Here is a 14,315-nt window from a genome sequence, read left to right on the forward strand (position 1 = left end):
ACTCTCCATTTAGGAATGTAAAATAAAAGTCTAACTGATATAACAATAAATCATGAAGTGTAGCAATGGCAGTAACTAACCTCGAGGTGCTGTACCTTGCAACAGGCGAAAAAATCTCTCCGTAGTTGATCCCAGATTTTTGTGTGTATCCTTTATCAAAAAGGCAGGCTTTATAACGAGCAATAGTCCCATCCGCATTCAGCTTTTTACAAAAGATTCACTTGTTCTTGATTGTCTTACGGTTACTTGGCCTGTCAACTACAGTCTATGTACTGTTATTATCCAGAGCTGACAGCTCTGTATCTATTGCTGACTTTGATTCTTTCCAGTTGCTACTTGATTTTGCTTCCTGTATATATTGAGGTTCACCGTAATCTATGTTTGCATTTTCCTCACTGTATCTATTGGATGGAACACCTTTATTGCTCCTCATGGAACTCCTGTTTCCTGATTGAGTGTCCACATTAACACTTTCAGGTTCAGTTCCTGTTCCACTGTTTCAGTGATTGGTGCTGTCTCATGGAACACCACATCTCTAGACTTTAGAAGACGTTTATTTGTAATGTCCCAAAACCTGTAACCTTAGCTTTCCTCGCGGTATCCTAGCATGATACATTCCACTGACTTTGGATCTATTTTTCATCTTTTCTCCTTAGGTATATGTGCATAAGCTTTACAGCCGAAGACACGGGGATGATTGACTGTTGGCTTTTTTCTGGACCATGCCTCCACTGGCGTTTTACCTTTTATGGCTACTGTGGGCGCACGGTTTTTAAAGGTATACTGCAGTAGACACTGCTTCCGCCCAAAATCTTTTCTCAAGGCCTGCGTCACTCAACATAATCCGGTCTCTCTCAACAATTGTACAGTTTGCTTGCTCACTCACACCATTTTGTTCTGGCCTGTAGGCAATTGTTAGTTGATGCTGTATGCCATATTTCTTCAGGAATGCAGCTAAGACTCTGTTGTCATACTCTCCGCCATTGTCGGATTTCAAGACGTTTAATTTCAGACCCATCTGAGTCTCCACCAGGCTCTTGTATTCCATAATTTTACTGACAACATCACTTTTAGCTTTAATAAAATATACATGTGGCATCCTTGTGGCATCATCAATAAATGTCATACAGTATCTGTAGCCACTAATTGATTCCATCTCCATTGGACCACATACATCAGTATTCACTAGAGCTAGTGGTATTTCTGGTCTACTAACTGACTTTGTGAATGGGGTGCGAGTCTGCTTTCCTTTTATTCAAATCTCACACACAGGTCTCTCAGTATTACTCACAGTGATTCCAGTTGCCATTCCATTGAGTAGTTTCTGGATATTGTCATATCCCAAATGACCTAGGCGCCTGTGCCACAGCTCTAATGACAGGTTTGAATCAGAGGCCGCCATTGCAGAACACTCCTCGGTATCTAGGACATACAGTTGGTTGCACTGGGTTGCTGAAGCAATTACAGTCCCTTTCTCATTTTGCACCATACATTTGCCCTTAGCAAACTGGACTCTGTAACTGTTTCTCTCCAGGACGCTTATAGCAATAAGATTGCTCCCCAAATCTGGCACAAACAAGACGTCTTGGATGTCTGTAATAACTGTTTCACCTTTAATTCTTAGACGTACTGTGATTGTCCCAATTTTTTGAAGCAGTAAGTACGTTGTCTCCAATCTATTTTATTGTAATGGGTTCACATGCTCTCAGTGAATTGAACCACTCTTGATTACAACTGAAATGCCTAGTGGCCCGCGAGTTCATGTACCAGCAATCCTTCTTGTGACTATCTGCCACATTCGGTGCTGACTCATTTGGTTTGCGTGCCACTGTAATTTCTCAGTCTGCAATCTGAACCCTTGTGCCCCATCTTGTGACATACAAAGCACTTAAACTTGAGCTTTTTGGACTTAGGGGGTCATTCTGAGGTGATCGCACGTAGCAACTTTTTGCTGCCCATGCGATCAACTAGACGTCGCCTTTGGGGAAGTGTATTTCTACATAGCAGGACTGCAAATGCTTGTGCAGCCCTACTATGTAAATAACGTTTCCTGTAAAAGAAGACCAGGGTAAGAGTTACTTACCCTGTGTGATTGATCCAGCGATGCAGGTCCCGGAATTTACTTCAGACATCCGCCCTCCAAATGTCTGGACACGCCTGCGTTGGACTCACCACTCCCACAAAATGGTGAGTTGCCGCCCCGGAATGCCTTCCTGCTGTCAATCTTCTTGCGATCGCTCCAGCGATCGCTTTCTTTGTTCCTCTGGTCATTGCCTGGCAACGGCCGTCGCTGGGCAACGATGCGCATGCGCATTGCGGCCGCCGCGCTGGCACAGACCCAACCCATTCGCACGTCTGTGACAAAGAGCAGCATGTGAACGGGTCAGAATAACCCCCATAGTACCTTTTGTGAGTTTGGCAGAACCCTCAGCATGTGTCTCGACAGGAATACATTCTTGGTACTATAGCAGCTTGGCTCTTACAACTTATGTTGTCAGCTTGGTATCATTAGACGCCAACACTATTACCAGGAAATTGAATTCTGGTCTCAGATTTTGTAGCATCGCTATCGCCCCTTCCTCATCGTCCACCTGTGCTCTCACAGATGCCAACTGCTGAGCTAATGACAATATTTTATGTAATTGGTCATGTCTTTACATGCACTTAACTTTGTCCCGTACAGCATACGCCTTAAGTTTATTCTTCTCATCACGCATTTTATGCTAAGAAAACTGGAGCTGTACTCCCTTCATCAGACCCTGTGTGTTTTGCTTTTAGAATAATGAATGAGTCCATATAATGTGATTTTAATGATAATCTACAAAATATACAGATGCAGAATTGCCTCTTCTAATCCCTTAGTTCTATATAAATATTTTGAAGATAAGTGCTGAGCTATAAGAGAACGAATTTATTGACCACAAAAATGCAGACTTAATGACTATGGAGAGCTTGATTTGCATGCATAGAGGTCACATTAATCACATCTTAAGTGCCGCATGGCAAACGTGATTGAGACTTGTCCCCCAGATTTGCGTTGATGATTAACAGAATGAATTGATATGACTATTGTGTGTTTCACATAAAGAACCGGTGTAATTCTGCATAATTTCACCCCTAAAAATAACGAACTGAATAAGGCATGATCTGTACATTGCTGTGAATGTGATCACAATACCACACACCTCTTTTTCATTTACATAATCCTACTATGTATTCTGAACTCGTCATATCTGAAACCACCCCAGTGATATCAAAAGTCAGATATGTGATCCGCTGTCTGCACATTGCACAAGAGAAAGCAAATAGAATATTCCTACGGCACGTGCTACAGACATGGCAAAGAATAAGAAAAGGAGTTTCTCTGACGTCCTAGTGGATGCTGGGAACTCCGTAAGGACCATGGGGAATAGCGGGCTCCGAAGGAGACTGGGCACTCTAAGAAAGAATTAGGACTACCTGGTGTGCACTGGCTCCTCCCTCTATGCCCCTCCTCCAGACCTCAGTTAGAATCTGTGCCCGGCTCGAGCTGGATGCACACTAGGGGCTCTCCAGAGCTTCTAGAAAAGAAAGTATATTTAGGTTTTTTATTTTCAGTGAGATCTGCTGGCAACAGACTCACTGCTACGAGGGACTTAGGGGAGAGAAGCGAACCTACCTGCTTGCAGATAGCTTGGGCTTCTAGGCTACTGGACACCATTAGCTCCAGAGGGATCGAACACAGGCCCAGCCTCGGTCGTCCGGTCCCGGAGCCGCGCCGCCGTCCCCCTTGCAGAGCCAGAAGCAAGAAGAACGTCCAGGAAATCGGCGGCTGAAGACTCCGGTCTTCATTAAGGTAGCGCACAGCACTGCAGCTGTGCGCCATTGCTCCCCATGCACACCTCACACTCCGGTCACTGATGGGTGCAGGGCGCTGGGGGGGGGGGCGCCCTGGGCTGCAATAAGATTACCTTACATTGGCAAAAAATACACATAATATAGTCATTAAGACTATATATGTGTAAAATCCCCTGCCATATATCCATAAAAAAAGCGGGAGAAGTCCGCCGTGAAGGGGGAGGGGCTATCTCCCTCAGCACACTGGCACCATTTCCTCTCACAGCTCCGCTGGAAGGACGCTCCCCAGGCTCTCCCCTGCAGTTTCCAGGCTCAATAGGGTAAAAAAGAGAGGGGGGGCACTAAATTTAGGCGCAAATACTATATATATATATAGCTGCTATAGGGTAAAATCACTCATTATAGTGTACATCCCTGTGATTTATAGCGCTGTGGTATGTGCTGGCATACTCTCTCTCTGTCTCCCCAAAGGACTTTGTGGGGTCCTGTCCTCAGTCAGAGCATTCCCTGTGTGTGTGTGGAGTGTCGGTACGGCTGTGTCGACATGTTTGATGAGGAGGCTTATGTGGAGGCGGAGCAGGTGCCGATAAATGTGATGTCACCCCCTGCGGGGTCGACACCTGAGTGGATGGATATGTGGAAGGAATTACGTGACAGTGTCAACTCCTTACATAAGAGGTTTGATGACATAGCAGATGTGGGACAGCCGGCTTCTCAGTCCGTGCCTGCCCAGGCGTCTCAAAAGCCATCAAGGGCTCAAAAACGCCCGCTACCTCAGATGGCAGACACAGATGTCGACACGGATACTGACTCCAGTGTCGACGACGATGAGACTAGTGTACATTCCAATAGGGCCATCCGTTACATGATTACGGCAATGAAAAATGTGTTGCACATTTCTGACATTAACCCTGGTACCACAAAACAGGATATTATGTTTGGGGAGAAAAAGCAACCTGTGGTTTTTCCCCCTTCTGAAGAGTTAAATGAAGTGTGTGATGAAGCGTGGGTTTCCCCCGATAAGAAACTGGTAATTTCCAAAAAGTTACTAAGGGCGTACCCTTTCCCGCCAGAGGATAGGATACGTTGGGAGACATCCTCTAGGGTGGATAAAGCGCTCACACGCTTGTCAAAGAAGGTGGCACTACCGTCTCCGGATACGGCCGCCCTAAAGGAGCCTGCGGATAGAAAGCAGGAGGCTATCCTGAAGTCTGTATATACACACACTCAGGTATTATACTGAGACCAGCTATTGCTTCAGCATGGATGTGCAGTGTTGCAGCTGCGTGGTCAGATTCCCTGTCTGATAACATTGATACCCTTGACAGGGACACTATATTGCTAACTGTAGAGCATATAAAAGACGTAGTCTTATACATGAGAGATGCACAGTGGGATATTTGCCAACTGGCATCTAGAATAAATGCAATGTCCATTTCTGCCAGGACAGTATTATGGACTCGGCAGTGGACAGGTGATGCGGATTCTAAAAGGCACATGGAGGTTTTGCCTTACAAGGGTGAGGAATTGTTTGGGGATGGTCTCTCGGACCTCGTTTCCACAGCGACGGCTGGGAAGTCGACATTTTTACCCCATGTTCCCTCACAGCCAAAGAAAGCACCGTATTATCAGGTACAGTCCTTTCGGCCCCAGAAAGGCAAGCGGGTTAAAGGCGCGTCCTTTCTGCCCAGAGGCAGAGGTAGGGGGAAAAAGCTGCACCAAACAGCAAGTTCCCAGGAACAAAAGTCCTCTCCCGCTTCCTCTAAGTCCACCGCATGATGCTGGGGCTCCACAGGTGGAGCCAGGTGCGGTGGGGGCCCGTCTCCGGAACTTCAGCGACCAGTGGGTTCGCTCACGGGTGGATCCCTGGATTCTACAAGTGGTATCTCAGGGGTACAAGCTGGAATTCGAGACGTCTCCCCCTCGCCGTTTCTGCAAATCAGCCTTGCCAACTACTCCCCCAGACAGGGAGGCGGTGCTGGAGGCGATTCACAAGCTGTACTCCCAGCAGGTGATAACCAAAGTACCCCTCCTTCTACAGGGACGGGGTTACTATTCCACAATGTTTGTGGTACCGAAACCGGACGGTTCGGTGAGACCCATTTTAAATTTGAAATCCTTGAACACTTATATAAGAAGGTTCAAGTTCAAAATGGAATCGCTCAGGGCGGTTATTGCAAGCCTGGACGAAGGGGATTACATGGTATCACTGGACATCAAGGATGCTTACCTGCATGTCCCCATTTACCCTCCTCACCAGAGTACCTCAGATTTGTGGTACAGGACTGTCATTACCAATTCCAGACGTTGCCGTTTGGTCTGTCCACGGCACCGAGGGTATTTACCAAGGTAATGGCCGAAATGATGATACTCCTTCGAAAAAAGGGAGTTATAATTATCCCGTACTTGGACGATCTCCTTATAAAGGCGAGGTCCAGGGAACAGTTGTTGATCGGAGTAGCACTAGCTCGGGAAGTGCTACAACAGCACGGCTGAATCCTGAATATTCCAAAGTCGCAGCTGGTTCCTACAACGCGTCTACTGTTCTGGGGAGGGTTCTGGACACAGAACAGAAAAAGGTGTTTCTCCCAGAGGAGAAGGCCAAGGAGTTGTCATCTCTAGTCAGAGACCTCCTAAAACCAAAACAGGTGTTGGTGCACCACTGCACGCGAGTCCTGGGAAAGATGGTAACTTCTTACGAAGCAATTCCATTCGGAAGGTTCCATGCAAGGATCTTTCAGTGGGATCTGTTGGACAAGTGGTCCGGATCGCATCTTCAGATGCATCGGCTGATAACCCTGTCTCCAAGGACCAGGGTGTCGCTGTTGTGGTGGCTGCAGAGTGCTCATCTTCTAGAGGGCCGCAGATTCGGCATACAGGACTGGGTCCTGGTGACCACGGATGCCAGCCTTCGAGGTTGGAGGGCAGTCACACAGGGAAGAAACTTCCAAGGACTATGGACGAGTCAGGAGACTTCCCTACACATAAATATTCTGGAACTAAGGGCCATCTACAATGCCTTAAGTCAGGCAAGACCCCTGCTTCAACACCAGCCGGTGCTGATCCAGTCAGACAACATCACGGCGGTCGCCCATGTAAACCGTCAGGGCGGCACAAGAAGCAGGATGGCAATGGCAGAAGCCACAAGGATTCTCCGATGGGCGGAAAATCATGTGTTAGCACTGTCAGCAGTGTTCATTCCGGGAGTGGACAACTGGGAAGCAGACTTCCTCAGCAGGCACGACCTCCACCCGGGAGAGTGGGGACTTCATCCAGAAGTCTTCCAAATGATTGTACACCGTTGGGAAAGGCCACAGGTGGACATGATGGCGTCCCGCCTCAACAAAAAGCTAAAAAGATATTGCGCCAGGTCAAGGGACCCTCAGGCGATAGCTGTGGACGCTCTAGTGACACCATGGGTGTACCAGTCGGTTTATGTGTTCCCTCCTCTGCCTCTCATACCCAAGGTACTGAGAATAATAAGAAGGAGAGGAGTAAGAACTATACTTGTGGTTCCGGATTGGCCAAGAAGAGCTTGGTACCCAGAACTTCAAGAAATGATCTCAGAGGACCCATGGCCTCTGCCGCTCAGACAGGACCTGCTGCAGCAGGGGCCCTGTCTGTTCCAAGACTTACCGCGGCTGCGTTTGACGGCATGGCGGTTGAACACCGGATCCTAAAAGAAAAGGGCATTCCGGAGGAAGTCATTCCTACGCTGATTAAAGCTAGGAAAGATGTGACCGTAAGACATTATCACCGCATATGGCGAAAATATGTTGCTTGGTGTGAGGCCAGGAAGGCCCCAACGGAGGAATTTCAGCTCGGTCGATTTCTGCACTTCCTACAGTCAGGAGTGACTATGGGCCTAAAATTGGGTTCCATTAAGGTCCAGATCTCGGCTCTGTCGATTTTCTTCCAAAAAGAACTGGCTTCACTGCCTGAAGTTCAGAATTTTGTTAAAGGAGTGCTGCATATTCAGCCCCCTTTTGTGCCTCCAGTGGCACCGTGGGATCTCAACGTGGTGTTGGATTTCCTAAAGTCGCATTGGTTTGAGCCACTTAAAACCGTGGAGCTAAAATACCTCACGTGGAAAGTGGTCATGCTGTTGGCCTTGGCGTCGGCCAGGCGTGTATCAGAATTGGCGGCTTTGTCATGTAAAAGCCCTTATCTGATTTTTCATATGGATAGGGCGGAATTGAGGACTCGTTCCTAATTCCTTCCTAAGGTGGTTTCAGCTTTTCATGTGAACCAACCTATTGTGGTGCCTGCGGCTACTCGGGACTTGGAGGATTCCAAGTTACTGGACGTAGTCAGGGCCCTGAAATATATGTTTCCAGGACGGCTGGAGTCAGGAAAACTGACTCGCTATTTATCCTGTATGCACCCAACAAGCTGGGTGCTCCTGCTTCTAAGCAGACTATTGCTCGCTGGATCGGTAGCACGATTCAACTTGCACATTCTGCGGCTGGACTGCCGCATCCTAAATCTGTAAAAGCCCATTCCACGAGGAAAGTGGGCTCTTCTTGGGCGGCTGCCCGAGGGGTCTCGGCTTTACAACTTTGCCGAGCTGCTACTTGGTCGGGTTCAAACACATTTGCAAAATTCTACAAGTTTGATACCCTGGCTGAGGAGGACCTTGAGTTTGCTCATTCGGTGCTGCAGAGTCATCCGCACTCTCCCGCCTGTTTGGGAGCTTTGGTATAATCCCCATGGTCCTTACGGAGTTCCCAGCATCCACTAGGACGTCAGAGAAAATAAGAATTTACTCACCGGTAATTCTATTTCTCGTAGTCCGTAGTGGATGCTGGGCGCCCATCCCAAGTGCGGATTGTCTGCAATACTTGTATATAGTTATTGCCTAACTAAAGGGTTATTGTTATGAGCCATCTGTTCGTGAGGCTCAGTTGTTGTTCATACTGTTAACTGGATATAGTATCACGAGTTGTACGGTGTGATTGGTGTGGCTGATATGAGTCTTACCCGGGATTCCAAATCCCTTCCTTATTGTGTCAGCTCTTCCGGGCACAGTTTCCCTAACTGAGGTCTGGAGGAGGGGCATAGAGGGAGGAGCCAGTGCACACCAGGTAGTCCTAATTCTTTCTTAGAGTGCCCAGTCTCCTTCGGAGCCCGCTATTCCCCATGGTCCTTACGGAGTTCCCAGCATCCACTACGGACTACGAGAAAGAGAATTACCGGTGAGTAAATTCTTATTTTCACTACAGTTGAATAGTTTGCATGCGAATGAACCAGTGATCTACGATCCAAGCAAAATGAAAATAGAAGATAATGTGTGTGATTTACAGTATCAAGTCTTCCAAAGAGGGGAGCGGTGGAGAAGTTGCTTCTATTTTAGGAAGCACTTGATAAATTCTAGCTAGAAGCTGATTTGTTACTATAGGCTACTTCTCCATAAAAGTATTTTTAATAATATTCTATATAAAAGACTAACAGTGCTCCTTACCTTTACGAGGGGAATTCAAGTGTTTTGCGCGCCGGTGGCCACTAGATGGTGCCAATGGAGCAATTCAAGTGTTGCTCTATTTGGGAGTGCACATCCGCAGGTGCTGACATTACAGTTATGTTGTTGCATCATTTTGACGGGCTGGTAACTAGTATATATATATATATATATATATATATATATTAGTGCTGGGCAAGATAACGCGTTATTAACGCGTTAACGTCACAAGGCAATAACGGCGATAATATTGTTAACGCCGTTAACGCTGCTGCGCCGGAAGCAGTAGCGGAAGAAGCCGCCGGAAGCAGTAATTTATCTGACCCCCTTGATGGAGAAGCCGCTGGATGCCGACGGAGAAGAGGAAGCCACCGGATGCCAACGGAGAAGAGGAAGCCACCGGATGCCGACGGAGAAGAGGAAGCCACCGGATGCCGACGGAGAAGAGGAAGCCATCAGCCGCCATAACCTCTTGAGACTGAGACATCTTCACAATATCTCTGTGAGTACTGGTTTTTATACAGGGCCCTAGCAAAGGCATAGGATTCCCTTATAGCTGCTCTTTAGCATTTAGTTTTTAGTTAGATAGGTAGCAATTAACTTAGAACACAAGCGGGAGCTGCGCCACGGTGGGACTGGGTGAGTGGGATCCCGTAGCGCGCGCTGGCCGGAGCTGGGTAACTTAGTTACGCGCGGCTGAGGAGAAACCTCGGTCGCGTGGGATGCAGCGCGCAGGGCAGCTCTTCTCTTCTCCGGCGGGCGCCGCTGTGGGACTGGATGAGAATGGTCCTGCAGCGTGCACGCTGGCCGGAGCGCAAGTATCAGAGACAGAGCAGGAAGCACTTCTCCTCGCCGGCGGCTATTCACTGGTTCTATCAACGCCGCTGTGGGACTGGATGTGATGGGTCCCACAGCACGCGCACTGGCGGGGGTCAGCAGCGGCTCTGTGAGACGCGCAGATTACTGGGGAGATGGTGGTAGAGTGAACAACCCCCCCCATGACAAGATTGTTCAGTGGCCATTTTTAATTCCAATTCAGGCGCCAACCTGAACCACGCCCCCCTCTCCCTCCCATATGAAGACATGGGGAGCGGTCTCTTTAGCTCTCCCTGCTGTCCAGATTTTATATTATTATAAGCCATATCACAGGAGAAGCTGTTAAAAGAGATAACAGCGCCCTCTGCTGGTATAGTCTATATTTTAGATAGGTGAGGATCTCCTGCAAAGTAATGATGTGTATATAATATACCCACAAGAGTGACCCCAATTGACTTTGCGGTCTACCGCAGACCGCAACGTTCCCATCATTGACTAGAATGGAGGAGCGCTCCCCTCCATTCTAGGCAGTGCGCTCGTCCTGATTGACAGGGCAGGAGTGCACAGCCAATCAGGAGTACAAAAATACAGTTTTTTTTATTTATTTATAAATTTTACTTTATTTATTTAAAAATGTTTTCACAGAAAATGGAGAAAGGAACCGAAATCTTACATGGACATTTTCATTTTAAATCTCTACCAGATGGCACAGTTGATAAAACCAAAGTTATTTTTAAACACTGCAAAGCTGAATTTTCTTATCACCGGAGTACTTCGAGTCTGAAGTATCACTTAAATGCAATACACACAGTTGATGCCAGCAACTCACCGACTCAAACAAACAGTGGAGGGAAGCTTCGGCAGACTACATTGGATACAGCGTATGGGAGAAGTATAGATAAACAAAAGCAAGAAAAGCTAACAAATAACATAGCGAAGTGGATAGCTACAAACTGCAGGCCAATAATTAGTATTGTCGAAGATGTCGGTCTGAGGAATGTTCTTAGGATCGAAACGAATGACAGCACGTATGAGCCTCCCTCAAGACGCACCATCACAAGAAGAATACATGACTTGTATGAAAATGAGAGGACTACAAAAGCGATGGCGTTACAATGTGCACCACATGTTGCTCTCACTGGAGATTACTGGACATCGCTGGGTAACCATAATTACCTCAGAGTTACAGTGCATTATATTGATGAACAGTGGGAGCTACATTCACATGCTCTGACTGTACTGAAAACAGAAGAGAGACATTTTGCTGAAACGTGCGCTGAACATTTTATTCATGTTGCACAGGAGTGGAACATTTCAGATAAAGTTGGCACACTTAGCACAGATAGTGCAAGAAATATGATTGCTGCTGCAAGACACCTGCCTTTTGAACATGTCCCCTGCACTGCGCACAGTCTCCAGCGTTCTGTCACAGTATCTCTGCAGAACAGTGCATTTGACAATGTCCTGGCCAAATGCAGAAAAGTTGTAGGCCACTTTAAACACAGTCCAGCAAGTGCTGCAGAATTACAAAAACAACAAATTCAACATAGACAAAAGAAGGAGTCGCTTATACAAGATATTCCAACCAGATGGAATTCGACTCTGGACATGATAAAAAGTGTCTGTAGAAATGAACAGCCACTGAGGGATGTCCTCACCACACACAACACCAAGATTGCCATGCCAACTACAGCTGAAATGGACAAACTGCAGAGGTTGGAAACGCTACTGGAGCCCTGCAGGTATATTTTACATACTTCATATATTTCATTTTTCCACTGTCCTGTCTGTAAAAAATATAGCATGAATGGGATGTAGTTAGGTAGGTTTAGGCACTTACTGGTGGTGGGTAGGGAGCAGGGAGGGTTAGGGTTAGTAGGGAGCAGGGAGGGTTAGGGTTAGTAGGAAGCAGGGAGGGTTAGGGGTAGTAGGGAGCAGGGAGGGTTAGGGTTTGGCTGCATGAAGGGAGAGTTAGGGTTAGGCAGCACCAGCGGACTTAAAGGGTTAGGCACTATGCAGGGAGGGTTAAGGGAAGGGAGGGTTAGTGTACTTACCGGGGACTTTAGGGTATCTGGATTCCAGGATGCCCTGCCTGTCTTCTGACCACCAGCATTCTCCCGTACCCAAAGAAATGGGTTTGATTTTTTTTGCTGTTGCAGGTATGTGACTGAACTTCTGGGAGGAGAAAAGTATGTTTCATGCTCTGTGGTTCTGCCTGCTTTTTGCCATCTCTCTCGGGTCATGGAGAGTTCAGATGATGACCCTGCCTACGTGGTCAAATTTAAGTCTACATTCAGAACAGACCTGGAGACACGCAAAGAAAATGCCAACATTGCATATCTGAAGATTGCTACCGCATTGGACCCTAGATTCAAGGACCTCAAGTGTATACCCAGAGCTGAGAGGGGTGAGGTGTGGGTCTTAGTCACCAACTTACTAAAGGAACAGAGGTTTGTTGCAGAGAAACCTGTGGAAGCAACAACATCAGAGCCACCAAATAAAAAGTTAGCCCTATTGGCTGCTTCATCAGAGTCTGATTCTGAACAGGAGGAAGATTCAGTTGAGAACAGTGTGCGTCGATTCAGAGCGGAGCCCACCATCAGTACAGAGTACTGTCCATTAGAGTGGTGGTCCAAACATGCAGGCTCACACAGCAGGCTGGCCTCCATTGCACAGAAGTACTTGGTCACACCTGCAACATCAGTACCCTGTGAAAGGTTATTTTCTCTTGCTGGTCATATTGTACAGAAGAAGAGAGTTTCTTTATCATCTGAAAATGTAAATAACCTTGTGTGTCTTAGCAACTGGCTTGGTGCAGAGGAGTAAATAGATTACACACCTAAAATATATCTGTCCAATCTGGTGGGAACAAAAATCTGGGAAAGAAAACAGATTTAGATTCTCAGAAAACATGTTTTATTTTTAATTTTAATTTTTAACGTTTTTTAAATGCTACTGTGTTAAGGGAAAACTGCAAACCAAATGTTATTGCAGTGTTGTTTAATGTTATTGCACTGTTGTTCATATAGAAGTACTAAAAGTGCGCAATACACCACTTTTAAATTCATTATTGACTTTAGTCGGCTAACAATACGATTAATCGCTATTAATCGCATGAAATCCTGCGATTAATTGCGATAAAAAATTGTAATCGTTGCCCAGCACTAATATATATATATATATATATATATATATATATATAATGGAGGATGCAGCACTCACGGCTATGATAAATAAAACATGGCACCACAAGCTGCAGTATCGACGTTTCAATTCGTTGGAATTGTCTTCAGGATACAACAAGAATAAAAAACATGGCTTACCTTATATCCCCTCACCAAAGTGCTTGCAGGTGCGCGCTGGCCGTTAACGGCCTTCCGGCCGCGGCACCTGAAAATGACGTCACTGCGTTGCGGCGGACGTCAGCGCATCCCATCACCATTACAACCCGGGGAGTGAACATAGACACAAACTGCGGAAACAGTAACAAATCATGAAAACAATGTAACCAACATATAAAATGCATTACATTAAGACTATACACAAATCACAAAGCTGCAAGAGATACATAATTAATCACGTCAGTATCACATTATAAATGTCACAAACTATATATGAATACATAATGGACTTAGTAATTAATTAAAACAAGAAAGAGGTATTACGTCATTTAGACCTTTAGGACTAACAATATCCAGGCGTAGAATCCAACGGGATTCACACCGTAATAAGGCTGATCCTCAATCACCCCCCCTCAATGAGGGGGGTATATGATCGATCATACGATATTTCAGGCTCACCAAGTTAAGGCGTGCTTCTAGAAAGTGACGTGCGACTGGCTGATCACTCGAGCCGTTGGCCAGAGCCAATCTAATGAAAGACCGCACAGGCAAACAATTTGGTAAATGACATATGATGATGTACCTCCCAACTGTCCCAATTTTCACGGGACAGTCCCGGTTTTTGGGACTGTCCCGCTGTCCAACAGTGTCCCGCGTTGGGGGGGGGGGCAGTTGGGAGGCTCCTGTAGTCACTGCTCTATTCACAGGACACAGAGGGAGAGGGGCCATGCCAGCAGCTCACAGAGCGCTGGCCATGCCCCCTCAGTGACAGAAAACGGTGGCGTGGCAGGTGGTCGCAGCATTCCCGTGAAGCCATGCCCCTTTTTTCGAGACCACGCCCCCTATTCGGGCGCACAACTTTT

General features: G+C 46.7%; 1 long non-coding RNA gene across 1 annotated transcript in view; it reads right to left on the reverse strand.

The window, feature by feature from the left end:
• The window catches only part of LOC135057704 (uncharacterized), a 28,368-nt gene extending 14,821 nt beyond the window's left edge, over positions 1-13,547 (reverse strand). Inside the window, exon 1 of the long non-coding RNA XR_010244313.1 lies at positions 13,435-13,547. This is a non-coding gene — a long non-coding RNA (uncharacterized LOC135057704). The remainder of the gene's footprint in view (positions 1-13,434) is intronic.
• Between the last annotated feature and the right edge of the window lie 768 nt (positions 13,548-14,315).

This window comes from Pseudophryne corroboree, chromosome 3 (assembly GCF_028390025.1).
Source record: "Pseudophryne corroboree isolate aPseCor3 chromosome 3, aPseCor3.hap2, whole genome shotgun sequence".
Lineage (NCBI taxonomy): Eukaryota > Metazoa > Chordata > Amphibia > Anura > Myobatrachidae > Pseudophryne > Pseudophryne corroboree.